We start from the raw sequence: 18439 nt of genomic DNA, 5'->3' as shown, positions 1-18439 counted from the left end.
TAATTCCATTCTCATTCAATGGCTGAAACAGGGTGGATTCCCTTATCAAATACCGGTAATCTTTAGCAGCAATGCAGTGGTACTACAATACAAATACAGTGCAGTCTGTTTATAAGAATCACTGATATAAGAATCAACTGCATATAGTGATCAAAACCACTGGGACAAAATCATTCCTATACTATCCAATGTAAAATAATATGCTTGTAAGAATCAATCAATCTGCTTATAAGAATCATTTTGGGGCAAACTGACTACATGTAATAAGGTACTTGATCAAGTGCAGTGACACGTACAGCCAATAAAGCTGTTTTTGAATTTGAATTTGAATTTGATCTCGCCCTGATTAGGTACGTACACCACATGGATCGTGCAGTGATGCAGGAAACACTGCATTGTTTGTAATCAAACTGCACCACTGCATTGTGCAGGTATGTTTTTTGTGTTCTCTGTTAATGAAAATTGGTTTTAATAAAGTGAATACACATTCATTGAATACATACTGAGTACAGCAGTGTTACTGTGTGATATGCATGTAGAGGGAGTGGGATTGTGGTGCGGCACGGCGCGGTGAGGAGGAGGAGGAGGAGGAGGAGGAGGAGGGGGAGGATTGTGGAACTTTGCATCTCCGCTTAGTGAAAAACTGTGAGATTTGCAGCACAACAGAAAATAAGTAAGCCACAGATGCTTAAATGCAGTGGTAGTCCTGACAGCAAAATACTGTACAGTAATGTCAGTATTTAATTCAAAGGCCATTACACATAACGGCAGTTAAATTAGGCACCCTCGCGAGATGATTGCTTCTCAAGTATACTGTAGTACAATAGGATTTTGTAGCCTTAAGTAAACAAAATCGAGGCTGTGTGGTCCAGTGGTTAACGAAAAGGGCTTGTAACCAGGAGGTCCCCGGTTCAAATCCCACTTCAGCCACTGACTCATTGTGTGACCCTGAGCAAGTCACTTAACCTCCTTGTGCTCCGTCTTTCGGGTGAGACGTAGTTGTAAGTGACTCTGCAGCTGATGCATAGTTCACACTCCCTAGTCTCTTTAAGTCGCCTTGGATAAAGGCGTCTGCTAAACAAATAATAATAATAATATAACAAGTTGCTTACCCACAAGGACTTGTTTTGATGTATTGTCCTCAGCTGATGAGCACCATTGACATTTGTATACTGTATTTAAACTGTTGACGCTTTTGCTAATTGTTATGTGATGTGGCCAAGGGCAGTGTAAATGATCAGGCTGGAGTCTTGATTTACAGTTTAAAACCAGTGTTGGTTTTATTTTACTTACAGTGTGGTGGGGAAATAACCGCTAATAAAGCAAACAAACAAAATAAACCTTGCTTTCAATTGGAGAACTAACTAAACAATACTTTGTGTGGTCACTGTGCATATATGCGGGAACTCGTGACATCTAGTGGTCAACCCATCACACTGCAGGGAACAACGTTTTCATTCTCAACCACAGTATTTGTATCGGTCCGCTGCTATGAATCAACCGCTTATAAGAATCAAATCATCCGGCTGTGGTTCTTATAAACAGAGTGCACTGTATTCTGTACTAAGGGTATAATGGTAACACAAGTGCAGCTGAAATGGTGTAAGCCATTAGACAAATGGTACCACAGCATGCAGTTGTGTGGATTAACAGTATAAAGCAGCATTAAGCAGATTCCTATGGAAATGGCACATTACCACAGCAAACTGACAACTGAAATGAAGGTATGATGAGCACAGAAACGACACAAAAGTAACATGACTTTTACTTTCAGAAGCATTACATGATGAAACATAGGACATACATTATTTAGGCCTTATGTTAATAAAAAGCAGAGCTATACAGAACTGCTCAAAATTGTCCTTAGAAGATTTTTTTTTTTAAGAAAGGAAGAACACCATTAAACCAAAAGTAAACAATACTGAGATCTTTCATTTAGTATTTTGTTACTTATTCACTTCATTCCATTTCTCTTTAGTACGACTGAAAGCTCAGGCTCTTCTCATTTAGCACTAGCAGTAAGAGCTGCACAAGGTTGGCCGCACAACACAGATCACTTCATCACTGTTTTTGTCAATTGCTTTTGTAAAAGTGGCAGTGAGGTAGACTGGCTGCCTAACGTGGGAGGCAGCTAGGCATGTACTTCAGTAGGTATTTCTTGTGTAAACAAATGAATTAGCTCTCAGTGGGCACTTCATTATAAAAAGTATTTTATTATAAACAAGTGGTCGATGTGTACGTTTTTTCTTTTCTTTTAATAATGTCCTCACATTCAGACCGTGTCAAGAAAAATAGCACACTGCCAAAAACCTATAATGATTATACTGTATTTGCGATGGAGTTTGTATACACAGGGCCGGCCCCAGGGGGGGGGGGACCGAGGGATGCGACTGCACCCGGGCCCAGGCTCTGCTGGGGCCCATACCAAAGATATTCTATAATATCTTTGCCCATACCAATCTTTTTTTTTCAAAGTCCATTATCGAAAAACAAAAACAAAAAACCGTTCTCCCGGTGGTTAAAAAATAAACCGTGGCAAAGTTATAATGTCAGTCAAAACACACATTATCAAATCAGAGCTACGTAGGCGGCACTCAGCGTGAAACTTTAGAATAGGTCAGTGTCGGTTAAAAACAAGAGACCGTTCAATTTACGGGGGGGAGGGGGGGAGGTTGCATTTCTTCCACAGCTGCTGTTTATGAAGATTATAACAAACAGTTTTACTAACAAGGTATATAATCAAAACTACTTCTGAAAAAAAAAAACAACACATAGGCCTATCAGTCAACTTTAATTCTCTGTACGAACAATTATATAACACCTCAATTTTCCATAATAGACTTGCCTGGTAAAAAAAAAAACAAAAAAAAAAAAGCACTTGGTGGATGTAAGCTAACTTTTCCACATTTGTGGTAATAAGTACATAACGTACGGTATATCGAATATGCCATCAAAACACAAGTCGCGTTGTTCAAAGCAAAGCAAAAAGAGCAGAAATATAGACAACAGTTGAGCCAGAGGAAAGACGTGAATTAGAGACATCAGATTTTGGAAATGTACAACAGCAGCAAATACAAGATATTGAATCATGTATTGTAAACCTGGTACCCAGTCAGTCACCTTTATGTGATTTTCATGATCCAACTACTTGGCCTGACTTTAGTAGCAAAGAGCTAAGAGTTGAAATCATGAAACATAAACCTGTGCAGCTACAGAAACTGACGTTGAATTCCCCAAAAATCACACATGATTTGTACTCATTTTTGGAGGAAAACTTCAATTATATTTATTTTAAGTTGAGTTTTTTTTGTTTGAGGGGGGGGGGTCTACTTTACACTCTTGCACCAAGGCCCAGTAAATCCTAGCACCGGCCCTGTGTATACAGCCCTTACAGAAATTGCAGTACTGTAGCTAAGGATTGAAAATTATGTATTTTAATATTTATTATATAAAACAAACATACACTATAAAGATTTGTAACCTTATCTGATTTTTAAAAGAAATCCTTAAGTAACAGACTGGTAATGTTGCAGGGAATATTATTGAATAGAAAAGCAATTTGTTTGCTATTTATCAAGCCATTCTTAATTAGCAAGCAAAACACAACAAGGCACCATAATTGCACCTGGGAACAAAATATTCAAGCCAAAACTATAATCGATTAGTATTTTCTTATCTACTTTATAACTGTCAGTTAGCAAAATCATTTACAGACATCAATGCAAATACTGTAGGAAAAGCTTTGTAATGTTAAGATGAAATAATATCTTTTAGTAAACAATCAAAACTAATATGAAGGATGACAATCAGCTACTACTTAGCACTCCAATTGGAGCCTGGGGCTGTTCCGGAACCCTGACAGATGTTCTAAGCCCAAACCGGCCTGAACTCTCATAATTCCAATGAACACTGTTTTCAAGAGGGAAACGTGAGCTTTACTTTCTGGATAAAAGATTCAACAGGAAATGAGAAAACACGAAACAATGAGTGAATATCCTTAGTTTATGCATCATTGTTAGTAAATGCGCACATTTAAAATACAGAGCCTACTGAATTAAGTATAAATACATGTTTTTCTACATTACAAATGGGCTTTGAAAGCAATATGATTTTACATGCAAGCAATGCATATTTTAACTAATGTACATCTTACAAAGATATCAAACTTCAGAAAAACAAAAACTGTAGAATCATTCAAACTTTCTGTATTAATTTGCTACATAAAATATGCAGAAACATTAAAGTACAATCTAAACATGTGTAGCCCATGCCCATAGAGTCTCCAAACCACCAGTAATATTTAAATAAAAATAAAGATTGGAAGTTCACCTTTAAAAAATAATTTGAAATACATGGAAGTTTACTTTCTTCTGGCAACTAGCATTAGGGGGGTTCAAATTTTACTGTAATCACTCACTTACTCACAGGAATGTGTCTGGTCTGACCTAACTTGGGTACTTCATTAAATATGTTAATTGTACAACAGGTTGCAGTAGTTTTGGTACTTAATGTGATAACATTGAATTTTCTATATTCCTTTTTTTTCAACCAGCCTTCAACTGAGTGGAATGGGTATAGCCAACTCAAATTAAAGGGCTTAATTCTAACGACTAGCACCTTGTAAAATGTTGATATACTTCATCAAACAGCTATATCTATAGCTATACCTAGACCTATCTATCAATCTATCTATCTCAGTTGGTGCTGTCTGTTGCGGTGTCTGTTGGGAGTGCTTGTGGCGTGTGTGTGGAGTTCAGAGCGAGTGAGGGGTTCTCCCCTGTTTTTCCTTCTTCTTCAAGCGCCAATTTTGACACTGAGAAATGGTATAAAGATTGTAGTGTAAGCGGTAGTCCCTGTTGAGAAATGTGGAGTTGAACTTGGAAAAATACTTGGGTGTGAAAATATTAAGTCAGCTTCACGGATGAATTAATCTTCTGTGGTGTTCCTGAGAAGTGAGAAATTAGTTCAGGAAATTGTTCGGCAAGGCTTAGTAATTGACAGAGTTTTAGTTTCTGTCCCCGCTAGAAAAAATAATAATTTCTAATATTCCTTCTTTTTTAAAAAAATGAGCTCATAGTGAGACAGCTGAGTCGTCACGGACAGATACTGTCAAGTATTACAATGATTCCTCTGGGCAGTAAATCCCCTGATTTAAAACATTTCGTTTTGTTCAGATTACAGTTATATATGCGCCTTAATGATCCGAACGGAGTGTTAAATATAGTTTTTAGGTTTCGTGTGGACAGAAGTGAATACGTAGCTTCATCTGAACTCATGAAATGTTTTAAATGTGGGTGTCAGGGGCATATAGCAAAGAACTGCAAGCAGACTGCAGGAGAGAATGAAAATGAGGGGGAAGGAATCCCTGAGGCAAGTGAGAGTGCAGCAGAGCCAGAGAGCCAGGCAGCTGGTCCCTCAACTAGCAGCGCGGCAGACAAAGTAGGGGTGAGAGAGACCGAAGAAGTCTAATGTTGCGGTAGATAAGGAAAGTGAGGTACAGGAACTATCTGAAATATATACAGCGGTGAGAGAAGCAGCTAATGTGAACAGAGTTGGAGAGACACCTGCAGGGGGGCTGTTAGGTGACAGAGCCACTGTCTCAGCGTTAGAGAAAGAGATGGATGCGGGTATGGAGAAAGAATTGGCATTTTCTCTGTTTAAAATGCCCAAGGGGAAAAGAAAGGCAGGAAACAGCAACACTAATACAGCAAAGCGCAGCTTACATTCTGAAGCTGAGGTCCAAGGTACTGATGAATCAGCGAGCGAGTTGTCTGTGAGAACTGACTGTGTTCAGATACAGAGCATAGCGGGCAGTGCTATTGTTAATTTTAGTGAAGATGAAGATAATGATACTGACTCTTCAGCCAGCCCTGATTTGTTGACAAGTCAGCAAGCGAGAGGGGAGTACAGTGCTGAAAGCATTTGAGCGTTTCTACAAATAGTTCAAGGGAAAAGAGGGATTGGAGTGATTGACCATTTTCTCGAAAAATGCTCCTAAATTCTGCGCAGCAAGTGAAACGTAATGCAGTAGCACTGGGTATAGAAGCACCTGCCAGTGGAAGGCCAACAGCCTCTCATGTATTAAATCTTGCGATTGCATGGCATTTGAGGACTGCCAGTTAACCCTTTCAATATACAGGATGATGAATAGCCAAGTATTGTTTGCAGTAGTGATGAAGAGGATGAGGAGAAAGAGTAAGACGAAAAGTAATCCCCGGTGCTTTTATGGAGCAACAATAATGTGCCTCCTATGTCCTGCACATTTATAATTATTCATATTCATATTCAGATTATTATTCATATTATTATTCATATTATTATTCATATTATTATTATTATTATTATTATTATTATTATTATTATTATTATAACTCATTGTATAAGAGATATTTCTCATTAATATTCTGTTAGAGATAACACCGTGTAACAATTTTTTTTTTTTTTTTTTTTGGTTCCTGGGTAGTAAGTGTTATTTCCTAATTGCTTATGCCTCAAAAGTATAGAAAATGGCTATTATTCCCCACAAACTTTGCTTTTGTGACCAGGACAGTGATATTTTGAAATTTACCTATTTTCCAGAACATTCCAGATAGATTCAGTGCTGAGTAAACTTGGAGTAACTTCTAGAACTTTCTAGAACTTTCCAGTAATATAAATAGTAGTATAAATACAGGGGCCTTAAGCCCACCAGTTCAGTTTAGTTCCAGCTGCCTAAGTGGATACATATCTGCATTTTTCTGAGATGGCATCAAGAGGCTGCAAGCATCCGGCAGACGCATTTTGCGATGTCTGCGGCCAATTTATTAAGACAAGAGCGAAAAAGTACTCCATGGAAGCATCTACTAAGATGTGTGAGGCCTACAAGGCATATTTCGGCATGCCTGTCGGGGATCAAGACAAACCCTGGGCACCTCATTTCACCTGCGAGCACTGCAAAAAAAACTCTGGAAGGTAAGATGGACAATTGTTGCTCGGAATTTTATGTTATAAAATTTGTTAAAATTTTTAAAATTGTAAAAGTTTTTAATTTTAAAATGTTTTACAAATTTCAATGTTATTGAAAAAATATATCATATATGAAAAATGTTGCGAGAATCTCTTACACATTAGTCATGGGTGAAATAAATGTATTTTTGTAGGATGGTACAGAGGGGAAAAGACAGCCATGAAGTTCGCTATCCCAAGAATTTGGCGGGAACCCACTGACCACAAGCAACTGCTACTTCTGCATGGTGGACCCTTCCAAACGTCAGACTGGCAAGAATGCACCTCCTATCACGTATCCGGACCTTCCTTCATCCATCGCCCCGGTGTCACACTGCCATGAGCACCCCGTACCCACTCCTCCGGAGAGAGAGCAGCCGTCTTTAGAAGAGAGCAGCAAGTCAGAGAGCGAGGAAGACGTTGTAGATCCAGATGACAATTTCAGAGGTGGAGCTGAGGAGAGAAATCCATACTACCCCAACCAAAAAGACCTCAACGACTTGATTAGAGATCTTGGTCTCACCAAGTCCAATGCCGAGCTTTTGACGTCTAGGCTCAAGCAGTGGAACTTGTTGGATGAAAGTGTGCAAGTCGCAGATCAGAGGAAGCATCACCAACCTTTTTCCAGCTTCACCCGTCAAGATGGGCTCTGCTTCTGCCACAATGTGACCAGTCTGTTCGAGGCAATCGGAATCGCATGTAACCAGAATGAGTGGCGCCATTCATTGACAGCTCATCCAGGAGCCTCAAAGCCGTGCTGCTCCATAATGGTAACAAGTACCCATCTCTTCCCAAGGCTCACTCGGTGCACCTCAAAGAGGATTACAACAGCATCAAGACCTTGCTGGACGCCTTGAAGTATGATGAGTATGGCTGGGAGGTCATAGGAGACTTAAAATGGTGGCATTCCTGATGGGTCTCCAAGGCGGTTTTACCAAGTTTCCCTGTTATCTTTGCCTTTGGGACAGCAGGGACACCAAGGCGCACTACCACAGGTGGGACTGGCCACAGCGGACTGAGTTCTCTGTGGGGAGGAACAACGTCAAGTGGGAGCCACTGGTGGACCCCCGGAAGGTGCTGATGCCACCACTGCACATCAAATTGGGCCTTATGAAACCATTTGTCAGAGCTCTAGATAAGGAGTCGGCAGCCTTCAAGTACCTTCAAGACTTCTTCCCTAAGCTGTCTGAGGCAAAGGTTAAAGCCGGTGTCTTCGTCGGACCACAGATAAAGAAGATCCTGGAGTGCAATGAATTCCCCAAGAAGCTCACTAGTAAGGAGAAAGCGGCTTGGAACAGCTTTGTCGCAGTGGTTCGGGGCTTCCTGGGCAATCACAAGGCCGAAAACTATGTGGAGCTGGTTGAGACTCTGGTGAAGAACTACGGCACAATGGGCTGTAGGATGTCCCTCAAAGTCCATATCCTTGATGCTCATCTTGATAAATTCAAGGAGAACATGAACGCGTACTCGGAGGAGCAAGGCGAGCGCTTCCACCAAGATATACTGGACTTTGAACGCCGCTACCAAGGACAGTATAACGAGAACATGATGGGAGACTACATTTGGGGGATGATTTGTGAAAGTGATTTACAGTATAATCATAAATCTCGAAAAACTACTCACTTCTAAATCTTTTGTAGTCATTTTTTATTACTTTAGTATAAATACATGTTAATTTGGATTCATATGTTGTTTTTTTCTGACTTTATGTGAACGAAAAGACACAAATTCGCCCGTTTTCTCATTGGAAATAGGTAAATTTCTAAATATCACTGTCCTGGTCACAAAAGCAAAGTTTGTGGGGAATAATAGCCATTTTCTATACTTTTGAGGCATAAGCAATTAGGAAATAACACTTACTACCCAGGAACAAAAATTGTGTTACATAGTGTAATTACAGGCTGATTGTAAAGGTATAATAGAAAAGAGTCATTCCAGCAGAGGCAAAACAGCTTTCGATAGATGTATAACTTGCAAGGGTTTGAGGCAATCAGAATTCTGCACAGCAGGTTGACATTGTCATGGAATGTTAAAAAAAACCATGCACATTTATGTTAAAAAGTGACATTTGTGACACCGTGCCAAAACCGAATTGTAAGGTAGTGTGAAATAGAATGATTCTTGATGGTAAATCTCCCTCCCAGCCTGTGAGGGCGCTAAGTAACGGGAACAGAGTACCCTGGACTGATTGGCCTGACAATTCATTGCCAGGGTTAAAAGGAAGTCGGTCATCTAGAAAGGTGGCGGAGCTTCGGTGCATTAACTAACTCATTGACCCGGAAAGGAAATGATGTGGCAGCTGTGGATTGGAGGAGCGGCTGCAATCGTTTACCAAGGGGTCGTGTGTGACTGTACAAATAGGAGTTGAAGGCATTTTGGTTAAGAAACTATTTATTGTGAAATATATCGCGAGTGTTTTGTTTGTTTTGTCTTGTGTAAAAATACAGTTTGTTATTGTTTAGACAGCTAACACGATCCGGAGTTGTCGCCAAAGACCAGCACCAACCCGGGCAACATCACTGCACTTTGTTTCATTAAGGACTGTATATTCACTACGAGCACTCACTGTGGACTTGTGTTTGTGTTTGTGTTACGTGTGGGTGAATGAGAACGGGACTGTTTATTATTTGGGAACCAACCGTGAATTTAAACAGAGCAATACAAGCCACTGTATTGCCTGTTAACATTGTTTATTATTTACTGTTGTTTTGCGATCAATCAGTTGGCTTACAAACCATTAAACAACATTGCACCTGGATTATAATCTCCTGCCTGTTTATTGATCACCTGCACCTGCACACTGTTAACCACTTTGCCACAAATAGAGATCAAATCTTTTTGGTAAAAACTGACACATAATCTGAGGAATATGATGAACCTTCTTAAACACTTCTAGCTCAAGTGGAACATATTTGAACTCAAAAAGTCCATTCCTCTGATAATGTCACATGGTCATATTACCCCACACTGTGATATATTCAATAAAAACACAGGTCTTGTTCAATGTAATGATACCACTTTTGTGTTAATCCAATGTGTAAAACTGTAGGTACTGCCATTTGTTTTACCACCACACCAGACTTTTTAAAATATTAATTTCAGGTAAATTGCATGAAAAACTGCCTCTATTTTTTTTTATTTTATCACATTGCCAATGATGTACCCACCCTAGAACGATGTATTAGGACCTTGTCTGTCCCAAAAACACAGAAATAATTATCTCTACCGGGAGTTGAGCTTATTCAAGATTTAAAGGCCTTTTTTTAATTCAGATGATAGACTATAACACTAGCCCAGGGAGAAGCCACAGTAAACAGAAAAGTTATGAGCTCACTTAGTTTTTTTGGAAGTTTCTAGTTGAGTATAAATAGATAACTGGTCTGCAGAAACAGCCTCTGCTGAGCAGCATGGGTGCAATCTGGCAGTGACTCATGTAGATATGATATGATCACCCCAGGCCTTTTACAGCTGAGTGGATGGCAACAAGTGGCGCTTATCCTAAATTGAGTCTCCAGGACCATAGATGGAGAAACAAAATCTATTTGATTTTACAATTCAGACATTTACCAGGGGTCTGCTTGCTTTAGCAATATACTAACGGAAAATGTTTTGTGGTCAGTAGGGTTTCTAGATGTTAAGACCTTACTCAAACTCTGGAGCACTCTTCCAAAAGAGATGTGTTTGTTTTCCCCGTAGCAGCATTTAGCAACAGATTGGATGGTATGAACACGTTGACTCAGTTGTTAGCAGAGTAAATAGCAATTTAGTGCCATCAAAGGTAAACTCATGTTTATAAGAAAGAACTAGGAAAACAATCAAAACCCTGTAGAGTAGTCTACACATTTTTCTTTATTTAATCACTTACTGTATGTAGATTTGTTTTAAATGAAGGATTATTAACACACCATTGTTAAATCATCTATTACCATCTTAACTGACTATGGCCAGCAGAAGAAAACTTCACCGGCTGATATTTCTGGGAAAAGTGGTCATGATCAGGCACCAGAATACTTCACTTGTCATTTTACCCCAGTTAAAAGTCCATTATTTAGCAATGATTTTGGACTCAGAGATCCTAAAGATGAAAACATTGTGTCAGCAAGTTTTATTACAATGTATTAAGCAAGTTTGCTTCCAGTAAAAAGCTTACTGAATCCCTTTTGACAAGAATGTAACTGTCTTACTTGGTAAGCACTGATTTAATATGTCTTAAGAAATTATATATCGTATAAATGTTGTCTCGCTGGTTGAGCTGTAGCAAATTGAACTGGTCCCTATGACCCTCTTGGAAACAGGATGGCATAGTGCTGTTCAAGGACATGGCAAGAACTGATCCTAAAAGCTGACTTCAGCAGTAGATATACGTGGGATTAAATGGCTGGTAAAATGTGTGCAAGAATCACTCTGCAAAAGAGGAGGTGCCAGTGTGCTACTTAAGTCTAGGAAATGATGGGTTGTTTAAAAGCTCTGATTCAGACTTCAAAATATCAATGGAGACGACACAAGGTATACCCATTGACCTTCAACATTTTCTAATGATCCACTTACTGGCACAGTGAGGTGTCTTTTTCTAACAATTGTAATCACATGGATTTTTATACCACCAATATGAAACTCTTGTTTTAAGAGCAAAGCCATTTAACTCTGTAAGCACTAAACGGTTGATTTGATTAAACTATACCCAGACTCTTTGAAAGATTTAATAGATACATGATAACTTAAACAGTCTGGATATATCAGTGAGGTCAGAAATAACCAATATGATTGCATTAGTAATGACAGTGTATACAGTGAGACTAGTCTTAAACGGCTTAAATGCTGGACTGTTTGTATGCAATAGAGTCATTAAGTGTGAATAAAATCTTAAAAATAACAAGAAATGATCTATGCGGCACTGGTTGGCAGTTGCAGGTACAGGATTGGTTGCTTTTGTCAATGCAAAGTATTGATTGGCTGGTTTTGGTGGATAATAAAATTAATTTGGACCAACCTGGCAGGATTTAAAAAAAACAGTGTTATTGTATTAAGCTTGTGGTATAGTAACGAGAGCTTTAGTACTAAGTGATTTTCAAACAAAATGTGTTAATTAAACCACTTCCTGTCTCAACAACTAAATAAGGCAAACTCGTTCATCAAAATGCATGTTAACGAGATCAAGAAAAATGAATGGAAGCATAATTCACTGTTATTGGAACTACGAGTGTACAGAGACGGCTCTCTCACCTGCGAGCAGCAGCCAAATGGAAATATAAAAATAATGGGCATATCTATTTTGTGTATAATTTGTAAATTATTATCATTTTGTCATGCAGAATGTACATTTATTTAGATAACTTATAATGCTGATTTACGGTTATCTGACGTGTGGGTAAAAATCGGACGGCACAGATTTAAAAAAATAAAACATTTTAATTTATTTTTTCGATGGGGTGGGGGTAAATGGAATTTATTTTCTTATGTTGACGTCTACTTTTGTATGTATTTTAGTATGTACGACTGTAGGCTATAAATAAATACGTTGAAGTGTAATTTGTGTTTGTAGTTGTTAGTTATTATACATGTATACCATGTATGTAACACTACATTATACATTTATTAAGCTTTTAAAATTACGATAGAACTCCCCAACCCAGTACACAATTTGTTTATAGTTAATTGTTCGGTGAATTCCGCTAATCATGCATTTTCTCTGGTACTGTATATTCTCCCCTGCAATAAATAAACTCAACATGAACAGAAGTAGCCACTGAACACTTACAGTATTATAAGAAGATGTTATAATATGTGCATACAGATGTGTGAAGGTGAGAGTGTACACTGTACAACATTACAAATACGTTAGGCAAAATCCATGTCAATGATCTCAATCACATTAGGTATTCCATTCATGTCCGTGGCGATATCTTTTGAAAGCAAGCCCTATATTGCACTTTTTAACTATTAGACTAAATGTTTATAGAATACTTAACAATTGCTATTAGGACTGTTTTGCATGATTTGTTTGTTATTAATAGCGTTATAATTAAACTATACCAAATCACATTTTTATTTACAACAAAGGGAAAACATGTTTTTGCTGACATTATAAGCATTTGGGCGACACAGTATAGGTTACCTTCATTGTAAATAAAAAACGTGATTTGGTATAATTTAATGATAACACTATTAATAATAAATGAATCATGATTATAGAAGCAGTTTTTAAGTATTCTGTAAATATTGTGTCTAATAGTTAAAAAGTACAATGTGGGGCTCAGGTCTTGTTTTCAAAAAATATTGGCACGGACATTATATACAAACCAATGGAATACTGTGTGTGTATGTATATATGTATGTATATATGTATGCATGTGTTTAATAGAGAGAGAGAATACATGCATGTCTCCAGTCATATGTGGTTTTCACGATTTTGCATTAAACAAGTGAACAAATCTCATTCATAACCACAAGTACATAAAAGTGTAAAATATTTTCATAACTACAAATATTGAACTATCTAGGTAGTCTCTGTATCGTCGGCGTCACAGCCACGGCCTGTTAAATTTTCTGTTTCAAGATGTTATAGTCTTTCGTTAATTAAAACCCTCCTTTTCCAAGTGCAAATTAACTCCAGATAAATTATGACAATTAACACAGATTTGTTTTTAAATTCCCACGCAAACAAAAGAAATAGTCGCAAGAAGCACTGCTCGTTAAGATATTAACATTATTTCGTAAATCAACATAATTTCAGAAATCACGTTAACATGAAATGCCAAAATCAATGCTACATAATGATTTGTTTAACAATGGAGTTATCATTTACAAACTTTTGAAAATCCTGCCCATTGTTTCTTTGTTTAGTGTTTACTGGAAAATAGATGTGAACTAAGCTCAAAAATACAGCACTGCCATTGTACTGTGTTTAAAAGCAGATAGGAGTTTATAACAGAGGCTTGCCTCCTCTGAGGAAAATAAAACCTTGCTGGTCTCCTCTCAGCAGCCAGAATTGCTGTTAATATAGGAATGTGGACTGTAGGGTTAATGTTAAAATGTCATTTTTTTCTTAACTTTTAGACAATAATTGTATTTTGTTATATATATATATATATATATATATATATATATATATATATATATATATATATATATATATATATACAGACGTGCTCGAATTTGTTGGTACCCTTACAGCTCATTGAAATAATGCTTCATTCCTCCTGAAAAGTGATGAAATTAAAAGCTATTTTATCATGTATACTTGCATGCCTTTGGTATGTCATAGAATAAAGCAAAGAAGCTGTGAAAAGAGATGAATTATTGCTTATTCTACAAAGATATTCTAAAATGGCCTGGACACATTTGTTGGTACCCCTTAGAAAAGATAATAAATAATTGGATTATAGTGATATTTCAAACTAATTAGTTTCTTTAATTAGTATCACACATGTCTCCAATCTTGTAAGCAGTCATTCAGCCTATTTAAATGGAGAAAAGTAGTCACTGTGCTGTTTGGTATCATTGTGTGCACCACACTGAACATGGACCAGAGAAAGCAAAGGAGAGAGTTGTCTGAGGAGATCAGAAAGAAAATAATAGACAAGCATGGTAAAGGTAAAGGCTACAAGACCATCTCCAAGCAGCTTGATGTTCCTGTGACAACAGTTGCAAATATTATTAAGAAGTTTAAGGTCCATGGAACTGTAGCCAACCTCCCTGGGCGCGGCCGCAAGAGGAAAATCGACCCCAGATTGAACAGAAGGATAGTGCGAATGGTAGAAAAAGAACCAAGGATAACTGCCAAAGAGATACAAGCTGAACTCCAAGGTGAAGGTCCGTCAGTTTTTGATCGCACCATCCGTCGCTTTTTGAGCGAAAGTGGGCTCCATGGAAGAAGACCCAGGAGGACTCCACTTTTGAAAGAAAAACATAAAAAAGCCAGACTGGAATTTGCTAAAATGCATATTGACAAGCCACAATCCTTCTGGGAGAATGTCCTTTGGACAGATGAGTCAAAACTGGAGCTTTTTGGCAAGTCACATCAGCTCTATGTTCACAGACGAAAAAATGAAGCTTTCAAAGAAAAGAACATCATACCTACAGTGAAACATGGAGGAGGCTCGGTTATGTTTTGGGGCTGCTTTGCTGCGCCTGGCACAGGGTGCCTTGAATCTGTGCACAATTAAATCTCAAGACTATCAAGGCATTCTGGAGCGAAACGTACTGCCCAGTGTCAGAAAGCTCTGTCTCAGTCGCAGGTCATGGGTCCTCCAACAGGATAATGACCCAAAACACACAGCTAAAAGCACCCAAGAATGGATAAGAACAAAACATTGGACTATTCTGAAGTGGCCTTCTATGAGTCCTGATCTGAATCCTATCGAACATCTATGGAAAAAGCTGAAACTTGCAGTCTGGAGAAGGCACCCATCAACCTGAGACGCTAGAGCAGTTTGCTCAGGACGAGTGGGCCAAACTACCTGTTAACAGGTGCAGAAGTCTCATTGAGAGCTACAGAAAACGTTTGATTGCAATGATTGCCTCTAAAGGTGGTGCAACAAAATATTAGGTTAGCGGTCCCATCATTTTTGTCCATGCCATTTTGATTTGTTTTATTATTTACAATATTATGTTGAATAAAAAATCAAAAGCAAAGTCTGATTTCTATTAAATATGGAATAAACAATGGTGGATGCCAATTACTTTTGTCAGTTTCAAGTTATTTCAGAGAAAATTGTGCATTCTTCGTTTTTTGTGGAGGGGTACCAACAAATTTGAGCATGTCTGTATATATATATATATATATATATATATATATATATATATATATATATATATATATATATATATATATACAGTGTCTTGCAAAAGTATTCAGCTTGTACATACTTACCCCAAAAGACTTAAAGCTGTTATTGCAGCGAAAGGTGGCTCTACCAGATATTAATGTGTGCGGGTTGAATACTTATGCAAGCAAGATATTTCAGTTTTTTATTTTTCTTAAAAATATTTCCCAACATAAAACCAATGTCACCTTATAATAATTGATTTTGAGTTTCAGTGTTTTAAAATAAAATATCAAACAGAAATTTCAAAGTACCATTTGTAATTCAGTAATATGAGAGAATTGGTCAGTGGTCTGAATACTTTTGCAAGGCACTGTATATATATATATATATATATATATATATATATATATATATATATATATATATATATATATATATTGTTATTATTTTTATTTTTTACTTTGGAATTTTGAGGAGGCATTGCCTGCTTTGCCTCCTCTGAGGATCCTCCACTGAAACTAGACTAGATTTATAAGGCAGTTTTTTTTAAGTCATTTAAAATGATGAACACACCAGACACACAGCACTTGCTGTTTACAAAAAACCCTGAGGCCAAAATAAAATTCATATTATAAAACTTTATCATTATTTGTTTTTGCCCTTTATATCACCTGATAGGCTTAGACAAGCATTTCAATCATGTTTGTAGACCTTAATTTTGATTAAAATAAGCTGTTTAATTAATTACACAGTAGATTTGTATTGAGTAAAAGGTAAAGGGAATGCAATTTCTGATTACGATCTGTGTAATACCCTGTTCTTGATTTAAAAAAAAACGTTTGAATTACACCTCAGGGCAGTATTATGAAGTACGTCAAGCCTTAATGTTTGGAACTACAATAAGGAAACTGGCAAATAATGTTACGGTTCCCTATAGTGAAGATACTATACAACTCACACTCATCATATTGAATCAGACAGCAAAGTTAGCGTCTGTGGAGATGACTGCCTTCTTAATTCTTGTGGTTGGGCACTCAGCAGGGTATGGTGAATTTAACATTTCAGAACATATAAGCCCTGTACCATACAGATGTGAACGGTGTTTTTAATCGCTGTGCTTTAGTCAAGTGAATCTTTTTAGCAATGCCTGCCAACAGTTTTCTAAAATCAAACTACAACATAATAGAAACCAAAAAAGAAAAAATGTCTGAAGATTGAAAAAATAACATTTTTGGAAAGTATCACTGATCTATCATACTTTTGTTCAAATTTCTAGAATTATTTGATAACTGCATAAGCGTATTTATGAATGCAATTTCATGCTCAACAAGCTTTACACATTGCCTCTGGAAATCCATTCAGACTGCTAGAAAACTTCTGATAAGGACAGTAGTTCACACAATTGCTCTGTCATGCATTTTTTTTATATTTTTATAAATAAATACGTTTATGGAATTCAGATCAGCTTATTTCTATCCTATTAAAAAGCAAGTAAGGAAGTAATTCAAATCTGATGCAAAGAAGATTAAAAATAAGGCAAATGCCATGTATTATGCAGGGGTTATGCTTCTATCCTATAACAAGCAAAAAAGCACGCAGAGGCTGTAAGAATGTTTCGCTGCACACCTAGGTTTTCACAATCTAGTTTTTTTTTTTTTTTACTTTTAACTAAATGGATTAAATCATTTGAAAACTTTAAAGTCCTGGTTAAAAACTACAACATTCAAATGTTGTCCAGCCATAATATTTAATGAGTGACTAAAACATGTACGGTCTTAAAAGGTTTTCTTTTTTTGGTATGCATTCCAGTTTACTGCAGGGACTGAAACAAATGCAGCATTTATTGCAAACAATCCTTCTATTCTGTACGAGACTGAGAAAACAAGCTCTCCCTTAATAAAATTACTTTAATAATATTATGCTAATAATTCAGTATTCTTCTCCAGAAATATTCATTCAAGAAGATGAATCAATTCTGTAAATTAAAAGACAGTCGGTTATATTCTGTTTTATCTGTACTCCTGGTTGATATTTAAACATGCAACAATGTTATCCTACTTACTTTGCATAATAATATTACTGTCAAAGTCAAGTTCTATTGAGTGTGAAATACAATTTGAATTCAGTTATCTGGCAAGCCTTGTTGGCAACAAAAACAACAACAACAAAAAACTTACTGGGTGAAGGTAATTACAATAGCATTAGATAACACTAGCATCATTCCCGCACTAACCAGGCTTCTTTAAGTAAGTCTTGATTGGTCTGTTTAACAACACTGGTATAATTGCATCTTTACCAGTATAATTACATGAAGACTATTACAGTATTGTTTGTGATTTCTCAGTTGCCTATAATCATACTGAAATGATGATTATTACTATAATTACTATTATTATTAGCTCTCATATACACTCCCAGAATCTCAGATTATTGTCAAGAAGCTACCAGGTGCATATGTTAGGCCAAATCGATTACGTGTGCTCACCTACACAGTAATTAATATGAGTGCTTAATCTCAAGCTGACATGATACAAAGATTGCAGCTGTGGCACTACAAATTGCTCATAGTTTACATAAATACATACATAAACATTTATTTTATTTTTAACTCAAAAGCTGGAAGGTTCTATCACTGCCAGTAGCCCACAGGAAGAGACTTATTAGTAATTTGTTAAAGGGGAAGTCAC

The 18439-nt window shown here is 37.1% G+C and overlaps 1 protein-coding gene across 2 annotated transcripts in view; it reads right to left on the bottom strand.

Annotated features, from left to right (window-relative positions):
* LOC117414972 (cGMP-dependent protein kinase 1) overlaps positions 1-18439 on the bottom strand; it is a 186088-nt gene that overhangs the window by 59037 nt on the left and 108612 nt on the right. The window lies entirely within an intron of this gene.

Source organism: Acipenser ruthenus, chromosome 7 (genome assembly GCF_902713425.1).
Source record: "Acipenser ruthenus chromosome 7, fAciRut3.2 maternal haplotype, whole genome shotgun sequence".
NCBI lineage: Eukaryota > Metazoa > Chordata > Actinopteri > Acipenseriformes > Acipenseridae > Acipenser > Acipenser ruthenus.
Note: the sequence above shows the minus strand (reverse complement) of the source record. Positions and strands in the feature narration are given on the sequence as shown.